The sequence below is a fragment of the Neofelis nebulosa genome, chromosome 12, assembly GCF_028018385.1.
Source record: "Neofelis nebulosa isolate mNeoNeb1 chromosome 12, mNeoNeb1.pri, whole genome shotgun sequence".
Lineage (NCBI taxonomy): Eukaryota > Metazoa > Chordata > Mammalia > Carnivora > Felidae > Neofelis > Neofelis nebulosa.
The window spans coordinates 45,190,392-45,205,379 of NC_080793.1; positions in this window are offsets into that span (position 1 = coordinate 45,190,392).

The following is a 14,988-nucleotide window of genomic DNA, read 5'->3' on the forward strand; positions in this document are numbered from 1 at the left end:
GCATTAGTGGCTATAATGTGAAATTCAAAATTTGGTGTCCAAGAAGGTTTTTCAAATCTATTTTTTTAATTGAAGTAAGATATGCTAATATTTAGAAAAATAAGTATATCTACAAGACACTGAAAACCCCAGCACTTCCCTGATGTGCCAGTCACACATTCAAGCCCTTTCCCCAACTATTTCTTCTTTTAGGCATTTTTTTTTTTGTTTTTAGTTATTTGGAAATTTTGTCTGATATTTGCCTTCAACTTTTATGTGTTGATACTTTGTTAAAATTTGAAATGTAGACATTATCCCGAGCTAAGCTGTTTTATCTTAATTATTTTAAAATGTAGATAATAATTAATAGTTATTATAAAACAGAGTTATTAATTATCACTAAATGTAGGATGCATGAATAAGTAAATATATTTAATTCTGTGCCAGCTTTGAAATCCTATAATTAGGCAAAGAGGTGAGTTACAAAAAATAATTATCACCATCATTATGACATATGTGGAGTTGAATTCATTGCTAAGGGGGCAAAATTTACAAATTCCTCTTAAAAAACCAGGTTTTCACTCTTGTTGCTGGATACTACAATTAACTAAGGTAACTACAATCTGATTATTACTTGTTTTTATAAGGTCAGTTTCTTGATAATGGGAATTATCAGTGGATCCGGATTTTAACTTCAGGGGGCTTTGAAGACTTCATGGCTTTTAATGCTTCTCTCTCTCATCTGAAATCTCTTTAGTTTGTTGTTGGGTTATATGGTATAGAATTCTGAGCCCAGGGAATTAGATTCAAGTTTGAGTTCTATTTCTTGAGGCAGCAATTTTCAGCAAAATAATCAATTACAATAAATTGTAATTTTTTCACTGAGTAAAACAATATAAGGCTATTGTAAATATTAGATGAGAGAGCACATCTGAATTAAAGTGTGAAGAACAAATTTGATTAATGCATTATGCACATACATATCTCTATACACACACACATACACGCACGGAATTGCTAGTATGGTAACGAGATAATCCTGTTTTTGTTTTAAAACCATAGTTTTTAAATGAGAAATTTCTCATTTTTTAATTCCAATTGTGATGAAGGGCTGGAAGATTTCCCTTTGAAAGAATGCCTGTTTCTAGAGGGTACTGTGGCAAGAGGCTATGCTTTGATATAATTCCTACATATAGGGACAGAACTACTCGTAGGTGGCCTAGTAAGCACCAAACAACTCGCACCTCCTAGGTTGAGCATCTAAAAGGGGCAGAGTTGTCGATGCTTAATATTTCTGAATGAAAATAGTAGATTCCACCCATCTGTAATCCACATTCACTGGTAACACTTTAGGGCAGGATTTGGCTAAGCAGATTAGTAATAAAGTTGAATGTGAGAATCAGAGCCTTGTAACCTATTGTTGAGGGAATTTGTTTTTAAAGCGATTTGATAATCCTCTGGTTAGACTGATGCAAGAGTGTGTTCTTATAAAGAGAATTTCATTTTCTCTTTATTCCTTAAATTAAAAGAGTAACAGATTAACGCATTAATGGAACAAAATATTCAAGTCACATAAAAGCATATAGAATGAAATATATGCTATAGACTGAACATTTGCATCTCCCTGAAACTTATATATTGAAATGCGACACCTAATGTGATAGTATTTGGTTGTGGGGCTCTTGGGAGGTAATTGGCTCACGAGAGTGGAAGGCTCAGGAGTGGGATTAGTGCCCTTAGGAAAGAGGTCCCAGAGAGCTCCCTGGGACAATGTAGACCTCCCAGAGACAATGTAGACCTACTCTTGTTATCTTCCTCTCTCCATTCCTTTCCCCAGAGGCAACCACTATTCATATTTTTAGTATTCAAACTCTTTTCTATGAATTCATACAAACATGAATGTCATACCTTTGTAGACATTGCCACTTCGAAGTAAAGGAAGGCTGCCCTAAGCTTTCTTCTTACTCTTTTTTTTTTTTTGTAGAAGTAACTCAGGTTGTCTAGTGAGAACATCCTTCAATGTAAATGTATTTTACTACTTACTATCTATGTGACCTTTGGCATATTTGTTAAATGTTCTAATCTCACAGTTTGCTCATTTGTGAAACCAAAGTAAAAAAAAAATACTGTTTAAAGTTGTAAAGAATGAGTAAATTAGGGAGATTTGCAGGTTGATGAAAAGAATATGTGAAACATACCCTCTAAGTACTTGAATAATGGCAGAAACAATGTATTGGCACCCATCTCTTCTTTGTCTTCATCAGTGTTCTTTTTCCCCAGGGCCAATTGCAATTATGTTAAGAACGGATTGGATTGCTGTCTCCTTAAGGAAGGTGTTAGATCTGCAGTATTAAAGATTATCAGGGCAGAATGGGAAGAAGGGCTTTAGTTTTTCAAGTCATAGGAAGTTGGGATTGAACAGATGAAAATAGTATATCATCTCGTCCTACTTCTCTTTGTTCTTTCCTTCCTTCCTTTTTGAGGAAAGAGCCGCTTAAATGAGATGTAACTAGAGCCACTGGTAGAGCTCAGGGTTTGTGGACAATGTAGAGTCTCATTGCTCCGTCCCCACTTGATTTTCTGAAGGATCTGAGATGTGTCCCCCAAATCCTATATTAATCTGAAAAATGACCCCTCTCATCCAAACCTTCTCATTTGTCAAAAGAGGAACATTGATGACATTATTCATTTCAAAGTCAGGTGGTCATCAAAATTTAGGGTATTCAGCCTGGTTGAAAATTACCACCTTTGTCTTGTCAACTGGGGTATACCACACCTTGACAATTGAACCAGTAGTTGCTGGATCTGTAGGTGTTGGTGGTCTCTGGGACTGCAGTCCAGATTCCAGGGCTCAGAGAGGAGCCAGTGACCTCTCCAGTGGTTTATCAAAGACACCTCAATTTTATTCTGACATTTAATCTGCCACAGAAGCCATTTATTGCTTCATCTTCCTGAGTAACGTGGACACTGTCACTTAATTAACTCACCATTTGACTGCATGTTTAAAACTGTCAGAAGGGAAGTAAATTTAGTGCTGTCTTATGATTAATAAAATGCTAAAGTCTCATTTTGTGAGAGCCATGTAGCTGGCACCTGAACAAAAGCTTCCAGGTTTGTTGTTATTTGGTTTTAAAATATATGGACTGGCAGGGGGGAAAAAGCTCTGTATTTGTGTGTGTGTGTGTGTGTGTGTGTGTGTGCGCGCGCGCGCATAAATTTTTTTAATAGCAATGTGGTTGAGTTAGTGTGTTTCATTAACCTTACAGAGGTATGTCATATCTTAACAAATGAAATGAATTCTTGTGTCCTTGTATAGGTATACTTTGAGTAGAAATGTTTCAGCGTTCTAAAATTTAAAGTTGTGTATTTATTGAGTAATTATTCATGCTAGGTACAGACCTAGGCTCATTTCCATATGCTGTTCCAGCTAAACTTCACAATGATCTGAGAAATAAGCATTGTTCTCATATTCCAGATAAGGAGACAGAGCTCTGAGATGTGTAGTTATTTGCACACCATCATGTGTCTTATTATTGACAGAAATGAGACTGAAATAAAAAGCTTTTATGTCTAAATTCAGTCCTTCTGTTTATTCCAGTGGGGGAATTGTTCTGGTTAAAACCAGCAAAATTATTATGCTTTATAGCAAATATGCTTGGAGATCTAGGTCACCCTACATTTTTTGTCCCGCTTTCATGCCTCCCTCAGAAAGAGATTTGTGTTGGCCACTTCTCTGTTCAGTGATTTGCTAAAAGGACTCACAAGACTCAACCTAGAGTTGCACACATGGCTAAGATTTATTTCAGTGAAAGGATGGAAAGCAAGATCATCAAGATGAGCAAAAGAAAATGGTGCATGGGCTAAGTCTGGAGGAAGCCATGTACAAGCTCTCTGGGGTCTTCTCCCAGTGGAGTCACAATAGATGGATTTAATTCTTCCAGCAATGAGTTGTGATGGTACTGTCTACCAGGGAAGCTCATTAAAGACTCAGCACCCAATATTTTGGGGGGACCGGTCACACACACACTCTGACTAGCATGTACCCAAATTCCAGACTTCCAGAAAGGCAGTAGATGTTCAGTGTCAACCACATGGTTGACACAATCAGTTTAGTCACAGTGAGCTCTTATTATTTAAAAGAAATTTTATATCAGAGTAAGGAATTACATACCAGTCAAGTTTTCAGATGCCAGCCATGGGCCAAGTTTATTAGCAGGCCTCTCTAAGGATGGCAGTCTCAGGGCTAATAGACTACTTTCCCCCCCACCCTCACAGGATTCCAGAGATCTCACTGAATGACCCCAAGTTAAAATATTTCCTCATTTGCGATTCTTGAAATTGAATCAGAAGAGGAGTAAGGCTTAAGCCTTGGAGTGCTGAAAGGATGTGATATGTGTCAGAAATATGCTAACACATCATCTACTTAGAGGCTTTCTCTTCTCCATCCTTCATTTATTTACTGACGATTTACATAATATGGTTATTTACATAATTAAGTATTTACTAAACACCTATTATGTTAAGAAACTGCACAGCATAGTAACTTAAGAATAGAATCCAAATACCTGGGTTTAAATTCTTGTTCTGCCATTCATGAGTTACATGATTCTTAACTTTTCTGTGGTCAGGTTTTCACATGTGTAAAATGGGGATGAAAAGAGTGCCTACCTTACAGGGTTAGTGAAGGTAAGAGTTAATAGGTTGTTTGCCACAGGGAATGTGCATAATAAAGGTGAGCGCCTACTATTATGTTCCACATAATAATAATAATGCTGGCTCTGGGTATAGAATGATGAATAAGATAGATACGGTTTCTACTATACTAGAACTTCTAGCCTAGTGGATGTATAGAGGCACACAAGCATGGAATTATCTCAGAGCGATAACTGCTTCAGTGGGTAAAATTTTGGGTACTAAGAGAGCACATCAAAGAAACTGAATCCAACTTGGAGGGGGAGAAGTGGAGATCAGAGAGAAGGGAGAGGGAGATGTGGAAAGTAGCGGGAGATACTATACTAGGTTAAAGGAACATCAGAGGCAAAAGGCCTTGATTCAAGAGGAGTCACAGAGGGAGAGCGAGAATTGTGTATATGAATGAATGAAGTAATAAATGGTATGGTTGGATGAGAGATGAACTGGTAGAGTGCAGCAGGGACCATATGACGAAGGGCCTTGTAGGTCCTCTTAGCGAGTTAGTTGGCCTGAGCCTAATGAGGAATCCTAGGAGGACTGAACTCAGAAACAGAGCCCTTTGGAAACACAAGTCTGCATGATCCAGATGCAACTTTCTTCTATATGCGTGGCTCCCTTTCGAAAAATGCATGGTCAGCTTCCCTTAACAAAGGATAGCAGTGGCTTCTCTCCTTTTGCTCTTCCTCTCTGGGTGGAGATCAGGAATATCCTGGGCCAGGGATGAGGCAACTTTGGGGGCTACCAACAATAGATTAGACTTGCTTCAGCTTGCCTCACACTATGAGAATTCTAGACATGAGCATAATAAAAGGACAGAATGGGGACACTTGGTTTTTATTCATGTCTAGCAAAACTGGTGAAAGCCATCACCTGTCTACAACATAGTCTGGCCCTGGTAAATGGAGCCTGGTGAATGGATTCTAGGCTTTAGGAGGATATTTTATCCTATGGTTTCTTGACCTTGTAAGTTTTTGAGTGATGGTTCCATTTTCTTTTCATATGCTTCTCTTTTTATTGGTTTGCCTTTACACTTTGTTATTTGCTTTAAAAATCATGCTCACATGCATCCAGAAAATTATATTGAGAGCACCAGCCATAATAATGTATATGCCATTATTTGTGGGGAAAAGGGAAGTGAAAATTAGTATTTACTTGTTGTTTTTGCTGCTTTTGACTTTGGTTATATTGCCACTTGTCTGTAAGATACATTTTCCCATTTCGTTCTAAGTAAAAATGTCATCTTAGGCTAATGTTATACAACATATAACCATTAAACTAAAATTTCTAATTGCTTTTTACATGAGGCCAGTGCAGTACTTGTTAGGCAGAAGGGTCCCTACCCAAGTCCCCACAGTTTAAAAAGGCCTTTTATGTCTGTCTGTGCCTGTGTGTATCTGTCTCTGTGTGTTTGTCTCTGTCTCTCTCTCTCTCATACACACAAATACTCACACGAATACATGTATTGAGGGATTTACAGGTAACTCTGTCACTTTGGATCCAGCTCTCAGTTGGCATAGAGAAACCTATCATTTCAAGCCTTCAATTTCCTGTTTAGCACAAGCTAAACCGGGTAGAATTTCTTCCCATCTTTTCCCTTGTGTCTTTGAAATAAAAGGTGACTAAATGTAAACATAGTGGATGTTTGTGGGCTGGGCTGCTGGTGCAGATGGGCACTGCCTCAAAGAATGAGAAGGATTTGGGCAATGGAGGAACTTTGAGAGATAAAAGACAAATCTATTTAAGTGTCCCATCTTCTTCTGTTAGTGTGAATGTGAAAGATCTTGCAAAATGAAGTAATTTTATTCCCAGAAATATAGATGTCCATTTTCTTGCTTATCTTACTCTGATGCATGTTTCCAGAGATTCTCATGAATTATCACAATATTGGCAATCGCTGCATATGACCGCTGAGGAATGTTATCTTAGGTCTATCTGGCGGTCCGATATGATGGCCAATAACCACAGGTGGCTATTAAAATTAATTAAAATTAAATAACATTAAAATTTAGTTCGTCAGTTGCACTGGCCACATTTCAAGTGCTCTGTCACTACATGTGGCTAGTGTACCAGATGACACAAGGATCATTTCCATCATTCTAATAAGTTCTCTTGGACCATACCTGTTCAGGGGTAACTTGGAATATTTCAGTTCTTTTATCAGAGCTGCATGCTGGCAACTCTATGGACCCAGAATACTAGAATTAGGAATAGTTAAAATGTTTAATTTGTAAGTTTTAAATATTTAGTAAGTGTTCTGCTGGCCTCCATTTGTACTTTTATCCTGAACCCTGCAAATGGCAGCCAGAATTTATGAGGCTCTTGTCCTTTCTTCAGGTAACTTGTGTGTTGGGAATACTGGTTTCTGTGGGCCTTGCCTTAACTGCATGATTCTCAAATCCTTGACTGTGTATGAACCAGATTCATGATAATGATGGAAAGAATGTTGAACCAGATGCATGACTATGATGGAAAGAAGCATTTGATAACTACTTGAAGCTATAATATAATGTATTTTCTTGCACAGCCCACCTAATTTTTATGTTTAATGTGGATAAACTTTGATGAAATGTATCTTAGTAATCAGCATGCTAAGACATCATGGCGTGGCTTAGTAAGGCAGATGTTAGGCTAGTTCCTTGTGGGCCTGCAAATCTTACTCCATGCTGTGGGCATTAGAGATAGCAAAATAGCTTTCTGCTTGACTTTGATTTTAGGAGCAGTGGATGTTCTATGAAAATTTGGAAATGAACAGAAGGATATCATTTTATTTCATGATTTGATTCTCTCACTTTGCTCCACCACACACACACACACACACACACACACACGTGCGCTCACCTACGTGCGTGTGCACACACATGCACTAAATTATATCTTTTTATATAATGGAAAAAAAGGTACATGGATTTAGGAATGACTGACTGACAATGTTGTGGTCACTTTGGTATATGGTTTTTGCCCTTTGAGAACATCTCAGGATGTGAACTTTGTAGAGGTATTTGTTTTAGGGGAAATATTAATACCAGCAAGTCTGAAATCTTTACAAGAAATTTTTCCTTCCCCAAAACCTTGTGGACCTATAAAATAGAAAAAGCTTTTTGTTGTTATTGTTAGAGTCCTAAACACCTTCCGTGTGTGCAAGGAAATAGGTAGAAAGTGATCCTTTAAAAAATTAAAAAAAAATCTTCCCCTGCAAGTCCACTTTTCACTGGATTTTTCAAAGGAAAAGAGAATAAATAAAACTCGTGTTTTGGCGAAAAGATGTCCAGCTCCTTGAAGAGTATCATGGAAAGCCTGGAAGCTGGCAAAGGTGGTCCATATTTTAGGAAAATTGTATTATATTGTTTACAGTTTTAACTCAGACTTTGGGTCTTGTTTATGGAACATTTCCACACAAGGCTCATTGATTCTCAGATTGCTGAATCACAAAGCAGCTGCTCCTATTAGGAGCACAGTTATTTAACTTACTACTGATAACCTCATAAGCACATAATTTCTCACTCATAGTCTCTGATAGATAGTTCTTGCTCTTGAGGTCATTTTTAACAGGGCAGAAAAGCTGTTCTCATAACCTGCCCATCCATGTGGCAATATTTTGATGTCATTTGTCCTTGCTTATCATCTCTATTAGAAGAGCAGTTTTGTTTTTTTTTTAAAAGAGGAGTCAAGGTATTTGGTGTATCTGTTCAAATCAGTACTAGACCAGCATTCTCTTAATATTTAAGATGGGGATAAACTCAGAACTGCCATAGAATTTGTTTTGGTGGCTTAGTGGGGATGGAATAGGAAACTACAGACAAACAAAATGCTTCTTAAATCATTAATGATAACCATAAGAAAAATTATACCAATGTTGCAGATACTCATTTGCTAGACAGGGCAACACTTTTGTAAAGCTATGATTCATCTTGTTCTGAAGTGGTTACACAATGACAATGATTTTGAGCTAATCGTTCATTGTGATACAAATTTTGGGTCTGTGGCATCCTTAATTATAAGCTTCTGTCTATGTCAGAGTGTCTGGTGTTGTTATTTGCATAAGTTGAAGAGTACCTACAAAAGGTTGGCCTGCATTTTCTGGAGTGGGGCATGTAGGTCATTCAGTATCCCTATGGAAAGGATGAATCCAGATGGCACTGCCCTGGCAGGCAACCTGGGAGTGGCTGAAGAACTTTTGAGGGAAAGCTGGGAGATCTTTGGATAAGAAAGTTGGGCTCTGTATGGCAAGGGTTTCCAGATGTTGAAACTCCTCTACTTTTAGAGGAAATTAAGTGTAATAGAAAATGTCAGCTTTGAAATCAGAGTAATCTAGGTTTCAGTCTCTGCCACCCAAGAGCCTGTGGATCTGTACAAGTATCTATCATATATAAAGACATCGCTTGATGGTGGTAGATGGTTTTATTGTTACTTATGGAATTAGCATTTAAATCCGGGCACTATCTTCTCTTCCATAATATGCTGTATCACCTTGTGACTTAAACTTTTAAACTTTTTGCTTCCTTATTGGAGGACAGTAACTCCGACCGAACAGAGTCAAGTTAATGAGATTTGAAATAAGGAACCTAGTAGATGATGGTCATTGACTGGATGACACTAGATTCAACTGCGTACTTGCTCACTATCAGTTCTTGACTCTAGCCTCTACATGTGAGCATTTTATCCCCCAAACTCCTTGATGGGCAGTGTAAATAGACCCACGTGTTTCAGCCACAACCTGCGGAAACATTGTGAAAAGGGCAGTCTTGATGAAATAAGAATTCAAAGAATTCTTACTCTTTTTTTAGAATCCCTTTGGGGTTTGGTAAATAGAAGCCAGAATGAGAAAAACAGAAGAGCTAAAAACCTTAACCCTTCAAAATCCATAGATGAAAAACATCACACAAAAGGCAAAGTGCTTCATTGTTATCAATTATTCATTGGTTCTTTAAAGTAATAATAATAAACATTCTTGAGGCTGCTGAAACACATGAGCTCAGGGCTAGGGCAATGGCAAAATCAAGCTGTAATAAATACAATTGATAGGCACAGATTCTATGTTACTAACGAAGCAACCTATATAACTGAGCAAAAAAAAAAAATGTCTTTTAAAAAGGACTGAAATTATCTCTTTGGGTTTGAAAAAGTATATTTCTCCCCATGGAAATTTGCTGTGAACCAAAATAGCACATACTAATAGTTATCATTTACAGAGGGCCCACTATGTAATGATGCTTTTTATTTCTAATCCCTATGGCAACCTTGTGAGGCGGGTTTCATTATCCCTGTGTTCCTGATGAGGAAATGGAGTTTGGGAAGGGTCAAATAATTATCCAAGGAAAATTTTACACAGCTACTAGAAATAAAAGTTGTGTTTGGAATGCCTCAGCTGTCACTCTTACTGGGTCCCTTGTTGTTCTGCCAGTAATGACACATGAATATTTCCTCTTGTTAACCACTTCAGAGAATTTCCATTCAGGTACATGTATTTGCCTTTAAAAGACCAGAAAAGAAGGTGTCTGGATTCCTGTGTGCGGAGTTATAGATTAGGATGTGTACTTCTTGATGTTTGTGTTTTCAATAAACTTTTGTGGCAGGCACTATGCTAGGCATTCAGAATGAATAAATAAAGCACATTTCATTACTTTCTAGGATTCACAGGCTAGGGCAGGGATGACAAATAGCTGGTCCAAATACCATTCTTCTCTCTCTTGCTTCCCAATAGAAGATGCAGCATGGATGCAGGTCAGGTAAGCTTCTCAACAATTCTTTCTTGAAAGTGATTCTAAACAATCTCTAACCATTGATTAAAATTAGCACACAACAGAAATAAAACTCATTTGCCACTCCTGTTTTAGAGAACACATGTAATCAGTCATTTGCAATACACTGTGACAAGCTTGATAAGAGCTGTGAGTAGCTGTGTCTGTAGTACTACGGGTTACTATGGATTCTTAAAGGAGGGGATGATTGCCTCTAATTCTGAAGAGTAGGAAAAAACAGGCACAGAAAGCCACACACAGATTCTTAATCTTAAGGGATGGGTGGAGTATGACCAGGGATGAGAGAAGTGATTGAGGCAGTGGCCAAAGAATGGAAGAATTTGATGGTCATTCTAAAGAGTTTAAAATTTGCCCTGAGGTAGAAGGGTTGTAAGGAAGGTTTTTTACACAAGGAATAAATCAATCAGGAAAGCATTTTAGGAAAGGGAAAGAGTTCGTGGGATTATGGCTGAGAGAAGACACTTGAAATCCTGCTATTCATGTTGGACAAAGGCATTGAGAGTCTGAATTAGACCAGTAATGGCAGGAATATAGGCCAGAGGTCTGATTGGAAAACAGTCTGTAGAGTTCATAGAGAACTGGTAAACATTAGTGACTGGACATAGTGAAGGATGGTAGGAATGAGAGAGTACTATCTAGGATTACTTTTCAATTTGAGGCTCATATTGTTTGATAATGGGAAGAAGAGTGAGTTGTAGGAGTGAGATTTAATGATTTCAATGAGAACAAACTACAAAGGTATTGGTATATTTTATATAGGAATATTTGGAAAAATTTTTGATTTTTGAGACCAAGTAATTGTTTCTTAACCAAACTTTAGAATATTATCATGAGATAGGATAACCATCAAAATTAATTATTTAATTAAATAAGTTTTGCATACCTCTTTTCTTTTCATATTTTTTCTATACTGGGAAAAGTTAAAATAAGTAGGGGCTTGAAGCTGATTAAATCATGAGTGTGGAGCCCCAGTAGAGTCGATGATTAGTAAAGGATCTGTTGTATTCCTCCACATAGATATCAGTGGTGATTTTTTTTTTTTCATTTTTACTCTGGATTATATGTGTTTTAACTTCCTAGGATGACTTTTTTTTTTTTTTTTCTGGGGCATTCATCCATGCTTGAATCCAGTAAGAACTATTTATAGAAACCTTTTTGTTTTTGAGTTTTTATTTAAATTTCAGTTAGCATATAGTGTAATATTGTTTCAGGGGTACCATATAGTAATTCAGCACTTCCATACAACAGCTGGTGCTCATCACAGCATCTGTACTCCTTAATCCCCATCATATATTTACCCATCCCCCCTCCCCATCTCCCTTGTGATAACCATCAGTTCTCTATAGTTAAGAGTATACTTTTTGGTTTGCCTCTCTCTCTTGTCCCCTTTGCTCATTTCTTTGTTTCTTAAATTCCACATGAGTGAAATCATATGGTATTTTTCTTTCTCTGACTTATTTCACTTACCATAATACTCTTTAGCTCCATCCATTGCACATGACAGTATTTCATATTTTATGGATGAGTAATATTCCACTGCATACACAATATATTTTCTTTATCCGTTCATCAGTCGATCGACACTTGGGCTCAGAAATCTTTTATTTTTTTAGTTGAAATACATTGGACTAGAAATCAACAGACTAGTCACAAGTGAAAATGGTATATACTTGATGATTCTTGATTTATCATGGTCTGGTCACAAATGGATATTTAAGTACTTCCAAGAAAGCTCCATTATATGGAATACCTCTGTGTAGAGGGAGCCATTGACTAGAACACAGTCTTTAAGTTATGTGGTAAAAATAGTAGGTAATTTTCTTCATAGTTAGGAACTACTTGGTTTCTCAAACTGTATCTGAATATTTTTATCTCTAATATGAAAAAACTGTGTGTAGAGTTAGAACCAGTTCTCTAACATAAAATTATATGTATTTATAAAGAGAAAGGGCCACCAAAAGTTGTTAATGTGTGGAAAACATTTCTTCTATTATCATCCTAAACTGAGGACAAAAATGATGTTGGACAATTTTAGAGATCTTTTTCTTCTGTGAAACCTTATGTTAAAATTTAGAGTTTCTTTATTTGCATTCTATTCTATTGTAGAATGTACTATATAATACATAGACAAGGCATTATTTATCAGAGGAAGGCAGTTCTTTTATTCAAACCTTACTGAAATTATTGAATAATAATTTTGAGTATAGTCTCCTACACTCCTGGGTGGTCTGAGTAAGGTTTTGTGTTTTTGTTTTTGTTTTTTTTACAGCCTAACCTCAAAGAACTTTGGATCCAATGGTTGAGACAAGACTCAGTGTTAAATGTTAAAACAATATAAGAAATCTTATATTTGCTTCTCCTCAACTTGCTGACTGTAGATCTAGGAAAGTTTTTTTAATTCCTCTAAATTCCTCATCTTTAAAATGAGGGAGTTAGGTGAAAGAACCTTGGACTAAGTGATCTGAAAGATTTCCTCAGTTCTAATAACTGCAGTTCTTTGGCTTTATTGTTAAGTGAATAAAAGAGACCAGTGCAATTTTTAAAAACAGAATACATCACTGTGGTTGGATGCTGTTGGTCAGACCTAGTTGTTGTCACTAAAAGAAAATGATAGGAGTTGATAGAATTCTGAACCAGAGAATGTCTTCTGAGTTGGGCGCTTTGATCTCCCTACCTTCAGAGCAGAACTCATCAGCACAACCTCTATTTGATACGGTGCTCTATTCCACCAGGTATACTTCAGGGCAACCTCAGCTGTAAGGAGACCATCACCCAACTTACTTTGTCATGGGCAGGGGAAGCACCTAGGCCACATTGCACGAAACTCTGAAAGTTCAGGAAGAGATAAAGGGGTAGAATTTTTGTTTAGAGTACAGAACTAGAATTTCATGTAAATTTTGTCCTATCAACTACTAACACACTCATTGAAAAGACATTAAATATATGGTAGGTATGACAATAAGAATGGATGGATATAAATCTATCATGGTTTTTGCAGCCTGTGGTATGTTGACATTTATTACTAGAGTATGTTGTTTTATTATTTTGTATATACATGTTTCCTTAGAATGATTGTATGATAGATAGCAACAGACTCATCATCTAAAATTTGGAGCTATTATAAAAACATCTCCCAAATCAGTTACTTCTCTACTTATCTATAACCCATTTCTCTGGAGGATGCTTTAAGCTCTTGTTTTCTTCTTTGCCTTCTTATGAAAGTGGGCGAGAATGAATTTAGACTGTTAGAGTGGGACTGTTTATGGCAGAAGATTATATGGACCTGTTCTGACTAGAAGGACCTGTTCTTACTAGAACATACTTTGCTTCCATTAAGTGCATATTCTTTGTAGAGTTGTATATTTGTGTTTAAACTGCCCTTATAAATCTAATGTGCATTTTCCATGGGTAGAAAATCGGCTATTATGTGTAGTAAATCTGGCTAGGATTTGGGGATGAGTCTTGTTCTTTATTTTATGCCGTAGTTCTGTATCTCAGAAATAACAACAGCATATTGCTTTATTCTCTATCAAATTCTATCAAATTGTTGCACTTAGTAGACGAGACCGTGTTCCTCCGTCTTAAATAGAATTGAAACTACATGGCTATGTAATTTTACAGAGCCAATCCACTTTATGATGTCAAAACACTTTTATTTCTGCATGGGGGGGGGGGTTTCTACCTTGGTCTCATTAATACTGCACCTGTTTCGTTAACTGTAGAATCACTGATAAGATGCCAAATATAATTCAGAGAGAAGGTTCTTCATAAATAAAATTAATTTGTGTTGAACTAATTGAGAAACTATGAATTAAAGATTTGACCTGGACTTAAGGTAACTTTTATACACTAGAATACTGTATGAAACAATTAAAAAGGACCACAAGATTGTAGATAAGCAAAAACATTTTTTTTTTGGTTTCCTTCATTTATAACTGTAAACTTTTCCTGATCATGAAAGTAAATCACATGATTAAGACATGTTTAACTATGGAGAAAGCAAGAATAAATAATCATGTGTAATTTTACCAGAAGGAAAAAGCCACTCCTAAATGTTTACACTCAAACCATTTTATTTAAAAACAGGGACTATCATATACTTTATATTTTGAAACATTGTTTCATTAAATTTTTTTCAACATTAAAAAAAGCTATGTCATGTGTATCACAAGTTATTGAGTCAGTTCTTTTGTTGTAAGGTATTTAAGCTAGTTTCTAATTATGATTAATTTTGAAATGAATGGTTATATTAAATAAAACCAATACTCATTGAGCAGTTATTAAAGTCCATACACTATTCTTTATTCTAATAATTTTGTCCTCCCAGTAGTCCCATGAAATAGGTAATATAATTGTCCCCATTTTAAAAAGGAAATGACCGAGGCCTAGAGTTTTTCTATAACTTCACCATGGCTTCAGCATGGCTACTAAGTGTGGATTTAACCCTTGGCTGTTGGACTCCAGAGTTTAGGTCGAAAATTACTATACCCTATTGACTATACTATGGGAATGATTTTTCCTAAGGATAAATGTCTATAAATGAAAATCCTGCTTCAAA